The sequence below is a fragment of the Schistocerca piceifrons genome, chromosome 6 (genome assembly GCF_021461385.2).
Source record: "Schistocerca piceifrons isolate TAMUIC-IGC-003096 chromosome 6, iqSchPice1.1, whole genome shotgun sequence".
NCBI lineage: Eukaryota > Metazoa > Arthropoda > Insecta > Orthoptera > Acrididae > Schistocerca > Schistocerca piceifrons.
This window is the reverse complement of record NC_060143.1, coordinates 530,763,064-530,782,006: the sequence shown is the minus strand read 5'-3', so window position 1 is coordinate 530,782,006 and position 18,943 is coordinate 530,763,064. Positions and strand designations below refer to the sequence as shown.

Below are 18,943 nucleotides of genomic sequence, written 5' to 3'. Positions count from 1 at the left end.
CTCTGCACCACACTGAGCCTTTTAAAGAATAGACACACGATTGTTACGTCAGTACACCACCTGTTGGCAGATGACACTGAAACCTTTATCAGTACACGTCCCATCACCCATGTGACATATTCTGTCATCGCATCAAAATCGATGTCTTGTTTTAAGAAGTTAGATGTTTTCTTTTTTTCACCGGACTGAGTAACCACACAAAGCCACGAGGGACAGTATTTTTTTTCTTTTTTTTTTTTCAACCTCTGATCTGTCGCGCAATTAAACCACGGTAAAAAACCTATGAAGCTTTGCACAGAAGTATTGTGCAGTGCCTCTAGTCGATCCCGTTGCGTCGCACTTCTGAGTTCTGAGTGCACAGTGAGCATGTATAAATGCTTAGAACAAGTGTGAAGTGCCTGCTGAGGAATTCCCCCTGATTTCATGCAGCCCACATATCACAACAGTAACGAGTTTTCTTCTTCATGGCAACGCTCTAAAGCGTTTTCGACGGGAAGTGTTTGATCACGCCGAGATTTGGCTCCCTTTGATTTTCATCTGTTCACTCACATGGGCCGCTGACTGTTGAGGATAGCTTTTTGGCACAGACAATGAGATGCAGGCCAGCATACGTAATTGGAGGAAAGCAACGGCTGTTGCCTTCTACGACAAGTTTATTAGAAATTTGGTACAACGCCGTGACAAATTTTTAAGTCGGAGCGGCTACTACGTAGAGAAGTGCCTGAAACATGTAGCTAAATGATGCAAGTAAAACATTTTTTTTATTTTCGCTGTGGTTTCCATTTCACGACCGATCGGAGGTTGAAAACAAAATAGCCCTCTTAGTTTGGTTCTAAGCACTATGGTACTTAACATCTGAGGTCATCAGTCCCCTATACTTAGAACTACCTCAACCTAACTAACCTAAGGACATCACACACATCCATGCCCGAGGCAGGATTCGAATCTGCGACCGTAGCAGCAGCGCGGTTCCGGACTGAAGCGCCTAGAACCGCTCGACCACTCCTTTCCTACTCTTGCTAATTACTCCACAGCCTGTCGCCAAGGCTTTTGAAATGCTGGAAACAAGCAAGTGCTTTAAAACGCCTACCATCCGGGGAAAAGGGAGCTTTGAGCCCGTTCGTAGGCCTCGAACACAATACCTGTAGGAGGATTAAGGAAAGAGCGCCGTATTAACACCACGCTGAACAAAGTCCTCTTGACCCGGAATATGGCCGTGGGGTCTGCAATAGCCTGCAGAACACAATATGTCCGGAGATGTTATATTATAACGGTTTTATGTTGAAACGTTCCCTTAGAAAAATTAATGAATTACTGTGCTGGTAAACCCCTTACGTTATTTGATTTTCAAACAGCTGAGCAAAATTGATCGTACTCAGACATTTCGCTCTTTACTTATTATGATCATCACTAAACTGACACACAATGTTTTTTAGCGCAACGCAATCTGACTTTTAATAATCGCTACAAAAGAATGGCCCTGACTAACAATAACCTATACCTTTCATGAATCACGTACCTCACAAAAATCTTCGTTACTCGAACTACTGCAATACAGCGAGCACCAATACTGCCAGCTAGGTAAAAGATTCTAACTACTGAAGTCACTAACTATTGATAGGCATAGTTAGCAAATGAAAGATTTTAATAGAGAACAAACAATGTATTTACCTTAGTAGTCATAATATATATATCAGTTCATGACATCCATTCTTACAAATGTACTGTCTCTGATGGACAAACGTCCAGATCATCCGCTCTCAAAACTCCGCCATCTCTCTCCCCACATCCACCGCTGCTGGCGGCACACCTCCAACTGCGCAACGCTACGCGCTGTTAACAGCCAACTGCCCGACACTACAATAGCAAATTCCAACAATGGAAACCAGCCACAGACTGCACACAGCACAGTCAGTGATTTTTATATAGAGCGCTACATGGCGTTACCAACATAAAAACCTAAACAGCCTACTTACACTACTTAAACCTAACTAACCTAAGGACATCACACACATCCATGCCCGAGGCAGGATTCGAACCTGCGACCGTAGCAGCAGCGCGGTTCCGGACTGAAGCGCCTAGAACCGCTCGGCCACCCTCGTAGTTTCACTGGCCATTTCCCACTCATGCTAACTACTCCACTGCCTGCCGCCAGAGCTTTTGAAATGTTGGAAACAAGCAAGTGCTTTAAAACGCCTACCATCCGGGGAAAAAGCAGCTTTGAGCCGGCTCGTAGTCCTCGATTAAGGAAAGAGCGTCGCATTAACACCATACTGAACAGAGCCCCCTTGACCCGGAATATGGCCGTGGGGTGTGCAATAGCCAGCAGGACACAATATGTACGGAGATTTTATATTATAACGGTTTTGTGTTCTGCAAATGAGGCATTTACACTAGGGTATTGATGGTATTACGAGCAGTTCCTGCCTTAAGTAACAGAGTATGGATGTATCTGTTGCATTAATTTCACAACCGACCCATCACCAGACAATTTGGCAGTCGTCGGCTGAGAAATCCGTTCCGAATGTTGTGGTCCGGGCGGCCGGAGACGTCGCTTAATGGGGACCGGCTGGGCAAACAGCGTCCTCCCCTATATCTGTCAGCGGGAGCGTAAAGTCCGCCGTGTACCGTTGCTGTGGGGGTCGTTAGTCGTGATGCACGGGCTGCGCTCAAACAGCTGTTCGGCGGCCCGACAAAACGACCGGGCCCGTCTCTGGCGTCAACTCGGCGTTTAGCTCCCAACTCTACGACAGCGGAGCCAACGCGTTAATGCTGTGTTTAATGAAGGGCACGAAGAAGTTAGCTGCAGTTCTCTTGGAAACGACAAATGCGCCTGATATCAATAAGTTACTATCCAGTTCATAACTAGCCGTATTAAAGTCATGGAAGTTACAAGAGATGCTGGAAGTGGTCCCCTTGAACTTGAAGACTCAGTTGCACACGTTTCTGCATATTCTTGAAGATGTATTGCTGAACATATACACCTACATCTACGTGATTACTCTGCTATTCACAATAAAGTGCCTGGTAGAGGATTCAATGAACCACCTTCAACCTGTCTCTCTACCGTTCCACTCTCGATCGGCACGGGGGAAAAACGAGCACTTAATTTTTTTCTGTGCGAGCCCTCATTTCTCTTATTTTATCGTGATGATCATTTCTCCCTGTATAGGTTGGTGTCAACAGAATATTTTCGCAATCGGAGGAGAAAACTGGTGATTGAAATTTAACGAGAAGGTCCCGTCGCAACGACAAACGCCTTTGTTTTAATGATTGCCACTCCGATTCACGTATCATGTCTGTGACACTATCTCCCCTATTTCACGATAATACAAAACGAGCTGTCCTTCTTTGTACTTTTTCGATGTCATCCGTCAGTCCCTCCTGATGCGGCTCCCACACCGCACAGCAGTACTCCAGAATAGGGCGGACAAGTGTGGTGTAAGCAGTCTCTTTAGTAGACCTGTTGCACCTTCTAAGTGTTTTGCCAATGAATCGCACTCTTTGGTTTGCTCTACACACAATATTATCTATGTGATCGTTCCAGTTTAGGTTATTTGTAATTGTAATCCCTAAGTATTTAGTTGAGTTTACAGCCTTCAGATTTGTATGACTTACCGCGAAATCGAAATTTAGCTGATTTCTTTTAGTACTCACGTGAATAACTTCGTACTTTTCTATATTCAGGGTCAATTGCCACTTTTCGCACCATACAGATATCTTATCTAAATCATTTTGCAAGTCGTTTTGATCATCTGATGACTTTACAAGACGGGAAATGACAACATCATCTGCAAAGAATCTAAGTCGGCTGCTCAGATTGTCTCCTATGTCGTTAATATAGATCAGAAACAATAGAGGGCCTATAACGCTTCCTTGTGGAACGCCGGATATTACTTCTGTTTTACTCGATGACTTTCCGTCTATAACTACGAACTGTGACCTTTCTGACAGGAAATCACAAATCCAGTCGCACAACTGAGGCGATACTCCGTAGGCACGCAGTTTGGTTAGAAGGCGCTTGTGAGGAACGGTGTCGAAAGCCTTCTGGAAATCTAAAACTATGGAATTAATTTGACATCCCCTTTCGATAGCACTTATTACTTCATGAGTATAAAGAGCTTGTTGTGTTTCACAAGAACGATATTTTCTGAATCCGTGCTGACTATATGTTAATAAATAGTTTTCTCCGAGGTACTTCATAATGTTCGAACAGAGTATATGTTCCAAAACACTACTGCAAATCGACGTTAGTGATATAGGCCTGTAATTCAGCGGACTATTTCTACTTCGGGAGTGATGTTCCGATTGTGACGTATCAGTGGAGCTTAGAGTTCTTGTACAGTATGCGGATTGCCTTCATCGGCCTTTCTCTTCAACGTACCCCATAGAAAGTAATCTGGTGGAAGCCAGAGTGCTGAGAGATGATGAGATCACCGAAGATGTCCTTTAAGAAGTTCATCGCCTTGTGGGCGGCATGCGCAGTCGCCCCATCCTAGAACCAGGCATTCTCAATTTCATCCTCATTCAGTTCACCTAGGAAGAGCTCCAGAATGCAGGTGCAGTACCGTTCTGCATTTATGGTGTCCTGAAAGAAAATCGGCACAATGATGCTTTTAAGAGTCATGGCGCACCAAACGCCAATCTTTTGATCATGCAGTGGGGATACCTAAAACTCATGTAAATTCTCCGTAGTCCAAACACGACTATTTTAGCTATTCACGCAACCGGAGAGGTGAAATCATGTCTCGTTCGTGAAAAACGTTGTGTCAAGAATCCCCTCACCATTGTCCTGCAGGAAGGATAGAAGCCAGTTGCAAAAGTTCACACGCGCCGGGCGATCGGTGTCTCATAGTTCATACACGACCGACATTTTGTACGGATACATGGACAGAGACTTCCGGAGAATCTTGTGAGTGGAACCCACAGACACGTGGGCCTGCTGAGCTAGCCGTCTAACCGATTTCTTTGGACTTCGCAGCACTCCACCACCTTCTCTTCGGATGTGGGTGTGGATGGCCTGCCTGATTTTGGAGCATTATGAACGCTTCCGGTCTTTCGAAACTTGGTGGTGAGGTTCCGTACAGCATTGCGGTTAGGCGTCTTAAGAACTTTACTGCAAATGCAGCTTCTACTGCTGAGGTTAACTTGCCTACATTGCGAAACACATGCTCCACACAAAACATATTTTGTTCAATCGTCAGCATGATGACCTGGATCGCAATGATGTCACACAAGACGTTGGTCTTCAATCATACCGGACCTGTGAACTAATAGAAATACCTTTTCAAACATGGTTCAAATATTTTAAACAATGGAAAAGTGTCGTATTAATAATTGATAATCATGTCTGTCATTACTTAGCACACCACAACATGGCACTGCATAGTTACTTTCTGAACACCCGGTGTGTCAAAGCGGCATCCTTATATAAAACGGAGAGAAAAACGAATACCTTGTAGGAGTGGATATGGTCTTCATCGACAGCTGCGTATTTGTGTCGATCCACCTTCCTTCTAGAATGGTGAGTGTCCCACGAAAACATTCCCCAGAGCATATCACTCCCTCCTCCTCCTCCTCCTCCTCCTCCTCCTTTCTGAACCCCTTTGCTTTCAGACGTTTCACGCCGTACACCCCAAAGGCCATCTGTCCGATGATGTATAAAAGGCTATACGACGCGAGTCAGTGGACGTGCAGCTGCGGTACTGGCGGACAGGTTCCAGCCTTCGTCGCCCACGAACAGCAGTCAGCATGGACGCACGAGTGCCCTTGGTTCATATGGACAAGTGGTCGCCAGCTGTGGTCTTCAGGCTGCACGTCGCCCTGATGGAGTATTCGCGCAGCCCGCGGTTCTCAGCCGTATTTTATAGTAATATGCAACTAGCAACTAAGAGCCGTGTTGTGTACATACTTCCGCGTAGTCAGCGTGTACACAACTTCCCCACTAGAGCGCGCTCGCTAAGCACAACAGCGCAGGCGCAGCGCTCGTCCGTCTCCGCACTACGAGATGGCGCTTCCATAGAGACGGACCAAATTCTGCTTCCGCCGATCCGTGTATTAACATGTAACGCAGCCAATGGGATTGCTGCTAACGTAGAGCCTTTTCCCCTTGCGGATCACACTTGCGCAGTGATACATGAACGCGCGAGGTATTATAACAAGTGTACAGACCCCCTATTAGTCAGTCTGCATTTGTCTGCACCAGTCTGTACCAGTCTACATTAGTCTGTACCAGTCTGTACGAGTTCTGCATTTGTCTGTACCAGTCTATAGTCAAGTTTCAGTCTGCGCCTAATAAGATTACCATATTCCTGTACATAGCCATGAAGATAAAAGTATAGACACTTTTGTCAAGTATCAGAGATATATATGTGAGAGTAAGATTAACGTACCAACACCAAAGCAACTTCAGATTTTCAATTGTAAAGAGCATCCAGAACCAAGTTAAGTAATTTTTATGTTTGTTATTACTTTAATAAATGTGTGTGAAAATTAATCAAGTTCTGTTTAAAGTTGGTCACCGTCAATCTGCTACTCTAAGCGTGCAAATGGCATTTCTAGAGTCTGACCTAACGGCAGAAGATAAACACGCCACCATGAGATCACGAGACATATTGCTGACACTCGCCTACTTCGTTAGAGCGACAAGTCAAATAATCTGATGGTGTGTGTACCGAAGGTCTTACAGTACGGACACCACAAGCCGAAACCGAAAACGTCAACTAATGTTAAGGGCTTGTGTAGCTATCCTGCCCAGTAACGAACAAAAATACTCAGCGCCTCATTTTAATTGACGCTGGTAAAGGCGGCCTTGAGCTAAGTGAAGTTGGCCCCTTACCTGTGGGTCACGGCGGAGGGGGGCGGGGGGGGGGGGAGGGGGGGGGCTAGCGCGGCCACTGCGGCGTTAGAGGATGTGAGAGAGGGAATGTTATTTGTGTTTCTTCCAGTACTGACAACTAAAGATGGTGCGCGGTTCTACCAATCAGCTGTTATGGCATAAATTTCAAACTGAAGTAATATGGATTAGTGAATGGGCATTACAAAGGCGGTCATCTTCAAATGCGGCACATATTTATAGCAAGGAATATGAAATTAAATTAAGGCTGCACTAATACAACACAATGAGTAGAATAGAAATGACATTCAAAACATGTAGCAACATTTTTGATTGTATTTCAAATATAAGTACGATTACTGTTATCACCTAATCATCCGCTCACACAGACAACACAACAGCACTTCGTCAGGCAATTACATTGTCACGCCTTTGGAGGCGCTGACGGCGGCAGCAGTCTGAAACAGAGAACACTCGGCAGCAAGTCTTGAGGACGATGCCGGCTTGTAACGACAATTAATAAAACCACCTTAAATTATATATTTGTAGGGATACACAGCCTGAGATGTGTAAAGTGCTATTTATACACGGTGATGTATGCAGACAATGTAGTGTTTTTCCATTTTGGTTTTACAGGTGCTTGACCATGTCTGTGTGAATTCCTAAGGGACCAAACTGCTGAGGTCATCGGTCCCTACACTTACGCACTAATTAAACTAACGTATGCTAAGAACACAAACACCCGTTATCGACAGGGGATCTCAAGTTGATTCGGTATTTCTGTATTTCCGGAAAGCTTTTGACACCATTTCTCACAAGCGACTTCTAATCAAGCTGCAGGCCTATGGGGTATCGTCTCAGTTGTGCGACTGGATTCGTGATTTCCTGTCAGGAAGGTCGCAGTTCGTAGTAATAGACGGCAAACCATCGAGTAAAGTTGAAGTGATATCACGTGTTCCCCAGGGAAGCGTCCTGGGACCTCTACTGCTCCTGATGTATATAAATGACCTGGGTGATAATCTGAGCAGTTCTCTTAGGTTGTTCGCAGATGATGCTGTAATTTACCGTCTAGTAAGGTCATCCGAAGACCAGTATCAGTTGCAAAGCGATTTAGAACAGATTTCTGTATGGTGTGGCAGGTGGCAGTTGACGCTAAATAACGAAAAGTGTGAGGTGATCCACATGAGTTCCAAAAGAAATCCGTTGGATTTCGATTACTCGATAAGTAGTACAATTCTGTAGGCTGTCAATTCAACTAAGTACCTGGGTGTTAAAATTACGAACAACTTCAGTTGGAAAGACCACATAGATAATATTGTGGGGAAGGCGAGCCAAAGGTTGGGTTTCATTGGCAGGACACTTAGAATATGCAACAAGTCCACTAAAGAGACAGCTTACACTACACTCGTTCGTCCTCTGTTATAATACTGCTGCGCGGTGTGGGATCCTTACCAGGTGGGATTGACGGAGGACATCGAAAGGGTGCAAAAAAGGGCAGCTCGTTTTGTATTATCACGTAATAGGGGAGAGAGTGTGGCAGATATGATACGCGAGTTGGGATGGAAGTCATTAAAGCAAAGACGTTTTTCGTCGCGGCGAGATCTATTTACGAAATTTCAGGCACCAACTTTCTCTTCCGAATGCGAAATTATTTTGTTGATCCCAATCTACATAGGTAGGAATGATCATCAAAATAAAATAAGAGAAATCAGAGCTCGAACAGAAAGGTTTAGGTGTTCGTTTTTCCCGCGCGCTTTTCGGGAGTGACATGGTAGAGAGATAGTATGATTGTGGTTCGCTGAACCCTCTGCCAAGCACTTAAATGTGAATTGCAAAAAAATGGTTCAAATGGCTCTGAGCACTATGGGACTCAACATCTGTGGTCATAAGTCCCCTAGAACTTAGAACTACTTAAACGTAACTAACCTAATGACATCACACACATCCATGCCCGAGGCAGGATTCGAACCTGCGACCGTAGCAGTCGCGCGGTTCCTGACTCAGCGCCTAGAACCGCTAGACCACCGCGGCCGGCTGTGAATTGCAGAATAATCATGTAGATGTAGATGTAGACCCGTACCCGAGGGAGTGTGCTTGACCATGACAAGTAGTCGAAATTAGCTAATCGAGAGATAGCCTACTACGGACCATGTTTACTTTTATAAATAAAAAGATCGATAGGTATGCGGCCAGAGGTGCTGCCCCACAATGTCAGTATTCGCTCTTGAGCAGAAACGTTGACGACCAGTGATATTGATGTTCAGTTGGTCAACAGTTGCACGTCTGTTCCCCTGTGCACATCCGTGCAACCGTCGTCACCCTGTCATTTATGCCCCTGGTGCACCAAAAATGCCTCGGCGCCGATTATGGATAGCGCCCTTTTGGCACGCACAGGATAGTTAACTACGGCGGCACGCGAACTGTTTACAAACTTAGCCGTTCCGAAAATGCTTCCACCTTTGTCCCGAAAGCCAGTTATTATACTCTCTTCGATGTCATATAAATCGCTCCGTTACCACATTGCAACAATGACTGCGCTGTTTCCGCCCCTCTCCCACCCCGACCCTCGACACGATTTGTATACCCTCCACTGCCAGTGCTGCCACCTACATTCTGTGAGTGGTTAGAGTGGTTAATGCATGTTGACGTCGAACATACAGGGTGGTGCACGAAATGTGTTACCAATTGTTTCTCTCACAATTTACGACGCACATTAGATATCCCGCTGGGATCTCTACAGCAGTACCAGCAGAGCTTGGAAAAACAAATGAGTTACGAAATGACGCCTAATTCAAGTTACTGCCGCTAGGAGACTAATGAGCAGCAATGGCTGACAATGGAAGACTGACGACACATCAACGATCGGCAATTGTGTTACTTTTCATGAAACGAAAAGCGTTGTTGTGACTCAGACAGCAGTTTAACACACGATGGGTCCCTTGCAAGAACACCATCCACAGGTTGTACGATAAATTTGTACAGGAAGGAACAGTATTGGAAGCGAAGCGACCTCGGCCTAAGCCTGTTTGTTCGCCGGAGAATATTGGAGCGGTACGAGCTGCTCTACAGAGAAGTCCCGGGAAATCGTGTAGAAAGGCAGCAATGCAACTGGGAATATCCGGACGCTCCGTTCAACGCATTCTTAAAAGTGACCTTCATATGTACCCATGCAAGATGACCTGTGCACAGAAGCTCACTGAAGAACACAAGCAGCAGACACTACTGTTTGCTCAGTGGGCAGAGGATAGGGAAGAAGTCTCAACAACGTTTGGTTTTCAGATGAGGCGCATTTTCATTTAGACGGTGTGGTCAACAAACAAAATGTATGCTTTTGGGCCACTGAAAACCCACAAGTGCTTCATGAACGACAACATTATGCTCCGAGGATTACAGCGTGGGCAGCAATTTCCAGTCACGGACTTATTGGATCCTTTTTCTTTCAAGAAACTGTGAACAGCGAGCGTTATTTGAGCATGCTTCGCAATAGCTTCATTCCACAGCTTCTTGCTACTTCCTTGCCCTTCAACACGCAGTGGTCCATGCAAGATGGAGCAAGGCCACATACTGCAAACACTGTGTTGGAGTTTTTATACGAGCATTTCGAAATGTGGATCATTTCACTCAGGTTTCCAGGTCGCTTCAATGACGGACAAAATTGGCTCCCCAGTACTCCAGACCTAAATCCATGTGGCCTTTTTCTTTGGGGGTACCTAAAGGAAAAATTTTTCCCGAAACATCCACGTGATTTAATGGAGCTAAGAAGACTTATTCTTCAAGCTTTCAGTGAAATTGCGGAAGATATGTGCCGTAGTGTAATCACTAACTTCAGTGTTCGTTTTAAGGAAGTTAGGAAACGAAATGGTGGACATATTGAGCATGTGCTGGGTTAGAACAAATCTCCATGAACGGCTCTTCATTGTAGTATATGTTCCTTTCAGATTGTATTGACAATAAAGTTTATATTCAAAAAGTGGTCACTTTAATGTGACTGGGCCGTGTATAAAAGATACCAGAAGTGTCTTGTGGACGTTTTTAATTAACTGAATCTGCAGTTAAAAAAAATCCGATTTTTACCTTCTGCTTTAGTACAGTTTTCACTTGGGCTCTGATAGTCATTAAAATTTCTTCTAGGCTGCACAACTGGTTTAGGCTTAAAAAGCCATTTTACAAACTTTACCCTGAGCAAAGTGGCACGGATATGAAAATTGCGGCGAATCTGTTTCATGTGGTCATTCGTGATGCTTTATAAATTGTAGTAAAAATGATACTTTTCGTTAGGGTTTATAAACTGTGCTCTTACGGCAGGGAAATAGCCTCGATTCAACTTTAACTTACGGCAGTCACACCGGATTTCCTGTTCTGCCTTGGCTTACATAATCCACACATTCCCAGAAATACTGAATAATCTTTCCACTTCTACTAACAGGTCACTCCACACCATCAATAGTCGTAGTCATGAAGGAAAAAATCAATCAGTAAATGATTTGTCCAACAGCTGTTACACGTGAAAGAATTCCAATTAATATAATACAATGAAACACTACAGACGAACCATTTTATTGTGGAAGGAACATCCTCAAGTAGCCCGAAATTTTCTGAAATCGAATTTCAAACGAACAGGCCGTAAATTCATTTCCAGTTAACGAAGTGGTGAATACAAGGACATGTCAGAATACCAGAGTAAGAGCGTTGATCGCCAGAGACGTGCGACAGAACAAATTGCTGGCACTTATTACATCTCTCACTAAGTTATTAGAAAACGAGAAGATTACGCTAGGTAATGAGTGTAAAAAATGGCAGCGGAAATTTAAAGATTGCCTGGAATGCTAGGCGAGCGGGTGATATGATTAAGAGCGTCGTTAAGCGGCGCCCCGCGCTGATTTATCGTTTTCCGAGTGCCTCGCACTGCGTCGTCGACTGGTCACTTAATGCAGGCGCGTCCGACCGGTTCTGCGGCAGACTTTCCCGCGCCCGGGAACCTGTGGGGCCGGGTGCGATTCGCCGGGCGGTCGCTCACCCACGCACCGCGCGTTCATTCAGCAGCGACGCCGCTGCGGAGAGAAAACAGTTCGCTGAAAATGGTAGATAGCAGAAGAGGGAGAAGAGGAAACAGTTGCTCGAAAGAAAAACAAGTCTTCGCTGCAAGGGAAACAATACTTGAATCGATGTGTTTCGCCCTACTGGGGCATCATCAGAAAATGTTAACACACAGTAAAAACTCGATTAACCGTCACTCTTTAAACCGTCAGTTCCTGTTAACCGTCACTGCTGTAACAGCATAATAATACTGTAATAACAGAATGCTCTAAGGTGCAGTGACGCGTTCGCTTTGTTTATTGACTCTATTTTAGTGGGAAGTGAATGTACCCGCCCGCCGTAGAATGGTACATAAAATATGACCTTCAGTTGACGTGCTAACACATCTCCCCCTTTTCTTGTCTTCGTCTCACTTGTGAGTCAACAATCACCACTGGATCGGTTTCCAGTTGTGGCGAGAAGACTGTAATTGTCGCAGTGTATCTAGCGGGCTGTGCCGTGTTACGTGTTTTCCACTTGAATAAGCTTTATTGACTAATATTTTACACTACCGTACTTAGTGCAGGTGTGTGTGATACAGTGACTTGATAAAATGTCTGAAAGACGTAAACTTGTTGTTTTAGGACTTCATCAAAAACTTGAAATTATAAAACGCTTAAGAAAGGGCGAAACTGCGACAAGTGTAGCGCTGATTTATGGTATTGGAAGAACAACAGTTAACGATATAAAACGTGATGCTGATAAAATAGAACAACATGTGCCAACAATGTAGAGCATGGATGGAGATGTGCGAACAAGAAAGACAATGAAACCTGCAAAATGTGATGAATTGGACACCGCAATGTACCGATGGTTTATACAAGCAAGAAGTCAGGGGATTCCACTTTCAGGGCCTATAATAATGGCCAAGGATGTTGAAATGAACAACAACCTTGATGGTGACTCATCTTTTAAAGCAAGTATCGGATGGCTCGACAAGAGTAAATTTCGTCATGGTATTCGCCAACTTGATATCAGTGGAGAAAAACTCAGCGCGGATAGCTCTGTAATTGCTGAGTTCCGGGAACAATTTAAAGGAAAAATGGCTGAATTGAATCTCGTTAGGGAGCAAGTATACAATTGTGATGAAACTGGGCTTCATTGGAAGGCTTTACCACAAAACACGTTAGCATCACTCTCTCAAAAAACTGCTCCAGGTTTCAAAGTACAAAAAGATCGCATCACTGCTATGGTTTGCGCAAAAGCGACCGGCAATCGTAGGCTACCCCTACTTGTGACTGAGAAATCAAGAAAACCTCATGCATTCAAGAATCTGAATTTGAATGCTCTCCCTGCACAACACTACGCCCAGAAGAGTTCTTGGATGGACCAATCAATTTTTTCTGACTGTTTTCACAAACAATTTGTACCTCAAGTTAGAGCGCATTTGGCTGAAAAAAAGTTGCCACAGAAAGCGCTATTGCTATTAGACAATGCCCCAACGCACCCTACTTGTGAAATGAAAAGTGATGACGGCAACATTACATGTCTCTTCCTTCCAGGAAACACAACTTCACTTATACAGCCCATGGATCAGGGAATCATCAAAAACGTGAAACTTAGTTATAGAAAAATATTTATCGAAAGTTTGCTCTCATCTGATGAATCAACATCTGTAAAACAGTTTTGGAGTCTTACAGTGTTAAAGATGCCATTTTCAATGTTGCCAGTGCAAGGAGCGATTTGTCAGTGTCAAATCTCAAGAACGGCTGCTGTAAACTTTGGCCTCAACCTAGAGGTACTAAAAAATTCGCGTTCGTTAAATCTGCAAACTTTGTATTGTATCAAAATTTTCTGAGGATGATCCAGTATGGCGAAACGCGCCAATAAAAGTATTGTTTCCGCTGCAACTATGACTTTTTTTATCCAAATACTATCGACTGCTGCTTTACCAGATACACTATGAAGTAGGAGGAACTGCACAGTCATTTACTCCTCATTATTTCTGAGGGTTCCGTCCCTCAGTTTGTAAAACCGGGGCTCTTATAGGATCACGTTGTTGTCCATATGTCCGTCTGTCTGTCTGTCCAACTGTTAAGAACCATTTTCCTCAGGAAGAGGTATGTATCTGTGTCACTTCGAAATTGGTGTCACCTACAGACTAGGATCCCTCCGCGGTGTAAAAAATTTAAACTTGCAACTGGATACGATAAAAATTTTGCGTCCATTTATACCACGTATTTTAATACTCGTAAACATACTGATAGGCAAGGGCCTTGCCGCAGCGGAAACACCAGTTCCCGTCTGATCACTGAAGTTAAGCGCTGTCGGGCGTGGCCGACACTTGGATGGGTGACCGTCCGGGCCGCCATGCGCTATTGCCATTTTTCGGGGTCCACTCAGCCTCGTGATGCCAATTGAGAAGCTACTCGACCGAATAGTAGCGGCTCCAGTCAAAGAAAACCATCATAACGACCGGGAGAGCAGTGTGCTGACCCCACGTCCCTCCTATCCGCATCCTCAGCTGAGGATGACACGGCGGTCGGACGGTCCCGATGGGCCACTTGTGGCCTGAAAACGGAGTGCTAATGGTAAAACATACTCATGAAACACAAATAACCTTATAGGTAGGGCAACCACACCAAACGAAGCTGTGCATAGTGTGAAGAGCAATGAAACAATTTAAATTCAAAGATGGTAAAATAGTCTGCATTAAACTGAGTGAAAGTTCAAATCCGCAATAGCTTTTTATTGTGTTTTTTCCTGTATAAGGACTGGTTTCATGCCGGGGAGGTATAAGTTCAAGCCATATAAAACGAATACTTAATGTGACACTACTTCCAACTGTAAGTAGGCTGTTTATGTTTTCTCTATGTAAGTAGGGTTTTCTCTATGTAAGTAGGCTGTTTATGTTATTATGTTATTGGCAACATTACGTAGCGCTCAATATGAAAATCACTGACTGTGCTGTGTGCAGTCTGTGGCTGCTTTGCATTGTTGTAATACTCGCCATTGTAGTGTTAGGCAGCTGGCTGTGAACAGCGCATAGCGTTGCGCAGTTGGAGGTGAGCCGCCAGCAGTGGTGGATGTGGGGAGAGAGATGGCGGAGATTTGTAATTTGTCATGAACTGCTATATTTATATATGATGATATCAAGGTAAATACATTGTTTGTTCTCTACTAATATCTTTCATTTGCTAACTATCCCTATCAGTAGTTAGTGCCTTCCATAGTTTGAATCTTTTATTTAGCTGGCAGTAGTGGCGCTTGCTGTATTGCAGTAGTGGGAGAAACGAAGATTATTGTGAGGTAAGTGATTTAGTGATTTGTGAAAGGTATAGTTTAATGTTAGTCAGGGCCATCCTTTTGCAGGGATCTTTGAAAGTCAGATTGCGTTGCGCTAACAAAATATTGTGTGTCAGTTTAAGCACAGTCTTGTATAAATTGTTCAAAGGGGACGTTTCACAACGTGCAAGTACTTATAAAAAAAAATCTGATTCCTTGGTAAAACCGTGCATGAACCGGCAGATAGGCGTCCGATCCGAACCATGTATGATCAGTTAGTCACCAAACACCGTATAGTAGAGTACAAGTTGTACTGAGCCTTTCAATGTTGCACATTCATTGGCTTATCCTTCTCAGAACGGTCGTTAGTCATTTTTAACGTGAGTTACACCAAAGGGCACATCCATATATTGAAATATAAAGTTTTACTTAGCTGAATGTGTTGATGGCAGCTTCCGTTGACTTCTTTAGATTTTTCCAGTGTGTAGAAAAGTAACTGATGAAAGGATTGTGAAAATTTCAAGTTATTAAATGAAGTATCTGAACTTTCAAACATTTCTATTCTGAAAATTCTCACACACTGTAATGACACAATGTGATCTAACAATTATTTCGCTTTCTCCAGCCTCACGAAATAGCTTGCCCGCGACTTACCACAACTTCCCGACAAGTCTGTTCGCGATGGAGGAGATCAGAGATACTATAAAAAGAGTTTATATCTTCGTCAGAGACTACCGCTAGTAATAATCAGCAAAAGCAATAGAACTCATTTCACAAAATTTTATATTAAAACTTCAGTATTATTTTGAATGCATGGAATATAAATACTTGGGCGTGAAATAATAATGTTTAATGGATTTTTCCTTCTGTAAACGAAGATATCGATCCCTTCTGGACTCGCAGGATTCGCTATGCACTATTTCCCTGGAGGGATGGTCAATATTCATGGATAAAATAGGAACAATGATTCAAAGCAAAAAGCTATAGTGAACATGGCCTCTGAAAAGCATACCTTAAAAGCTTTGAGCAGTTTCTCTTCTTCGATAATATGGGACAGATCTCTTCTACGGCAAGCTCTTTGCTTTCCGTATTTTGAGAGGTGGTATAGCGGAGCAAAACAAGAAAAGAACATTCAGTAAGCACGGGCTCTAAAATACGTGCCTTATGAGCTGTGAGCACTTGGTCGTCTTCGCTATTGTGCAACACATGTCTTCTACTAACATGTTCTCATAGCTTATGGCTCTATAAGGTAAGCACTTTAGAGCCCACGTTTACTACACTTTTTTGCTGCATTTTGACCATTCCTCCTGGGCCACCCTAATCGCTATTACAACGTTACAAGATGCAGCTATCATCCGCAAGGAGGCGTTTGTCGCTTGTCACACGCAGAGGACGTCTTCAGGAAGCCCCTAATCGCGTACAGAGCAGGCAGCGAGGAGCACGTAGTGCAGAGTGCAACTGTTGCCGCCAAACGCGTTCGCTGCCTCTGTTGGAGCGTGCTGGGCGGGTTGCCAGACCTCGGCTCCTGCGCTATGCTTTGACGCGCCGGCGGCGGCGGCGGCGGCTGTTAACAAGGCGATGGACAGCGGCCGACAGCTCTCTATCTGTCCATCTGTCTGAGCGGGGACATTTGTGGCTTTTACAACCTCATGACACTTACCCCGAAGTAATTCTGTACCTTTGTAGGTCAGACTGGACACTGTCTCTTGACTGGGAACTATTGTAGTGAGTAGGACTGTTGATGTTTTTGAAAATATCGGAAATCCGGTGTATCGATGTTTAAAAAAAGTATCATTATCGGTTCACGATATATCGGAAAAAAGCATCGATGTATCGACGAAAAATAATGTCAACCTACCAGCCTATAAAAATATCGGCTGCACGTTATATATTTATATATATATAAGAAAGGTTCAAGACTTGGATTAAAAGTCAAGTGAAAGGACATAACGGTAAAGTTCACTGATGACATTGCTATCCTTTGTGTAAGTGAAGAGGAATTATGGGATCTGCTGAAAGGAATGGACGACCTGATGAATAAAGAATATAAACTGAGAGTAAATCGAAAAAAGACGAATGTAATGGGAAGTAGCAGGAATGAGAATATCGAGAAAATTAGCATTACTGAACTGATGATCAATTTCGATGTATCGACGAAAAATAATGTCAACCTACCAGCCTACAAAAATATCAGCTGCACGTTTTTTATATATATATATATATATATATATATATATATATATAGGTTGGTAGGTTGACATTATTTTTCGTGAGTGCCTCCGACGATATACCGTCGCTTTAAGCGCTGTATATATATTTAACTATTCATTTATTATTACATATTCTGAACATCAATAAGCTAGCGGCCTGTCTATCCCCCTTAGTGGAAAAATTGAAAGGAGAACGATGCACGTTCACGCTTGGTGACAACCACTTTGCTAACAATGGTAACTGCACGTAAGTGGCATAATAAAAGGTGTCTGACGGTTTCGTCGCTGGGCCTCGTCACACATCAAATTAGTTCGGAACATTTCGACTTCCCTATGTGTTTCCTTTCTGCCAACACCAGCGACCTAAGAGCAGTAGTATCAATATTGCGTGGTGAAGCTAAACGTCGGAGTTTCTGTTAGTAGCACCGAGCGCCGATTATATCAGCTTTTAAGCTTCGACAACATGGTTGTGGAGGAACTGCTATTGCTATAAATTAACTCAGTATTAAGAAAACAGTTTTAATCGCGTTTTTTTGTTTATATAGTGCCGACCGGTTTCAGCCGATCGCAGGGGCCACCTTCAGAGCGAACATACTATGAGATTACAATATATGTCTTAGACAACTAATGATAACCATCTTCAAAGAGTGGATTACGTAAATATAATGTTTTACTCACTGGTCGAATGCTGGTGGCGTCACGTCTAGCGAGGTGTGGCAGGAGACTGTAAGGAATTGGCCTTATGTCTGAGTTTATATATCAAGCTATGAGCACGTGAGCGTATAGTACGAATGAAGATAAGGTAACTTTATAACGTTCTTTTATAAGTTCGGTGTTGAAAAGTTTTTCTCATACTTTTTTATGTTTATTTATTTAACAGTGTTTTTTAAAATGAACATGGTTCCTTTACATTGTAATCCTAACACAAATTGTATTATACTTCAATTTTTAAGCCTAGATATCTACCATTGGTCACCGCTGGAGGCTTTGCTTACGCTCATGTGCTCACAGCTTGCTGTATAAACTCAGATTAAGACTGTTATCTGAATACTGAGATATCAGCTTTTCTCTCACGTGTCTCCATCCACCGTGAAGAATAATCTTGTTATTCAGATTTTTTGCTTTTTAACGCAACTGGTATGCCATTTCTTCACATCGGGAATCTTGTTATTCCATTCACACCGCCACCTCCGAATGCAGTCGAGTTTATTTTGTGTCACACATACTTGCTCTACACAGTAAAAGAAAAAGTTTAGACGTGATGAAAGCTCAAAAAGTAGTAAGACTCCTTCACACAGCGAAAGTAAAATTATGTTCTACTACAATTTCAAATGAACAATTTATAACATTTACCGAAAAAATATAATGGAAATAAAAATATCGGCACTCGATATTGCTAATCTGATACTGATACATCGATGTATATGTGAACATGTTTTCGCCGATACATATCGAAATTTTTTGTACTAATGCCTATATATCGATACTATATCAACAGCCCTAATAGTGGGCTTACTATTGAGGATAATTGCCGCCGCGGATAGACAGTGCACATCTTAAGGATGGAGCGGAAATTAAGCAACCTTAAATTAAAAAT

General features: G+C 43.3%; 1 protein-coding gene and 1 pseudogene across 1 annotated transcript in view; both read left to right on the top strand.

Moving 5' to 3' along the window:
* The window catches only part of LOC124803440, a 1,230,576-nt gene that overhangs the window by 992,190 nt on the left and 219,443 nt on the right, over positions 1-18,943 (top strand). The gene's annotated exons all lie outside the window — the stretch shown is intronic.
* LOC124803667 lies at positions 14,118-14,235 on the top strand (annotated as a pseudogene).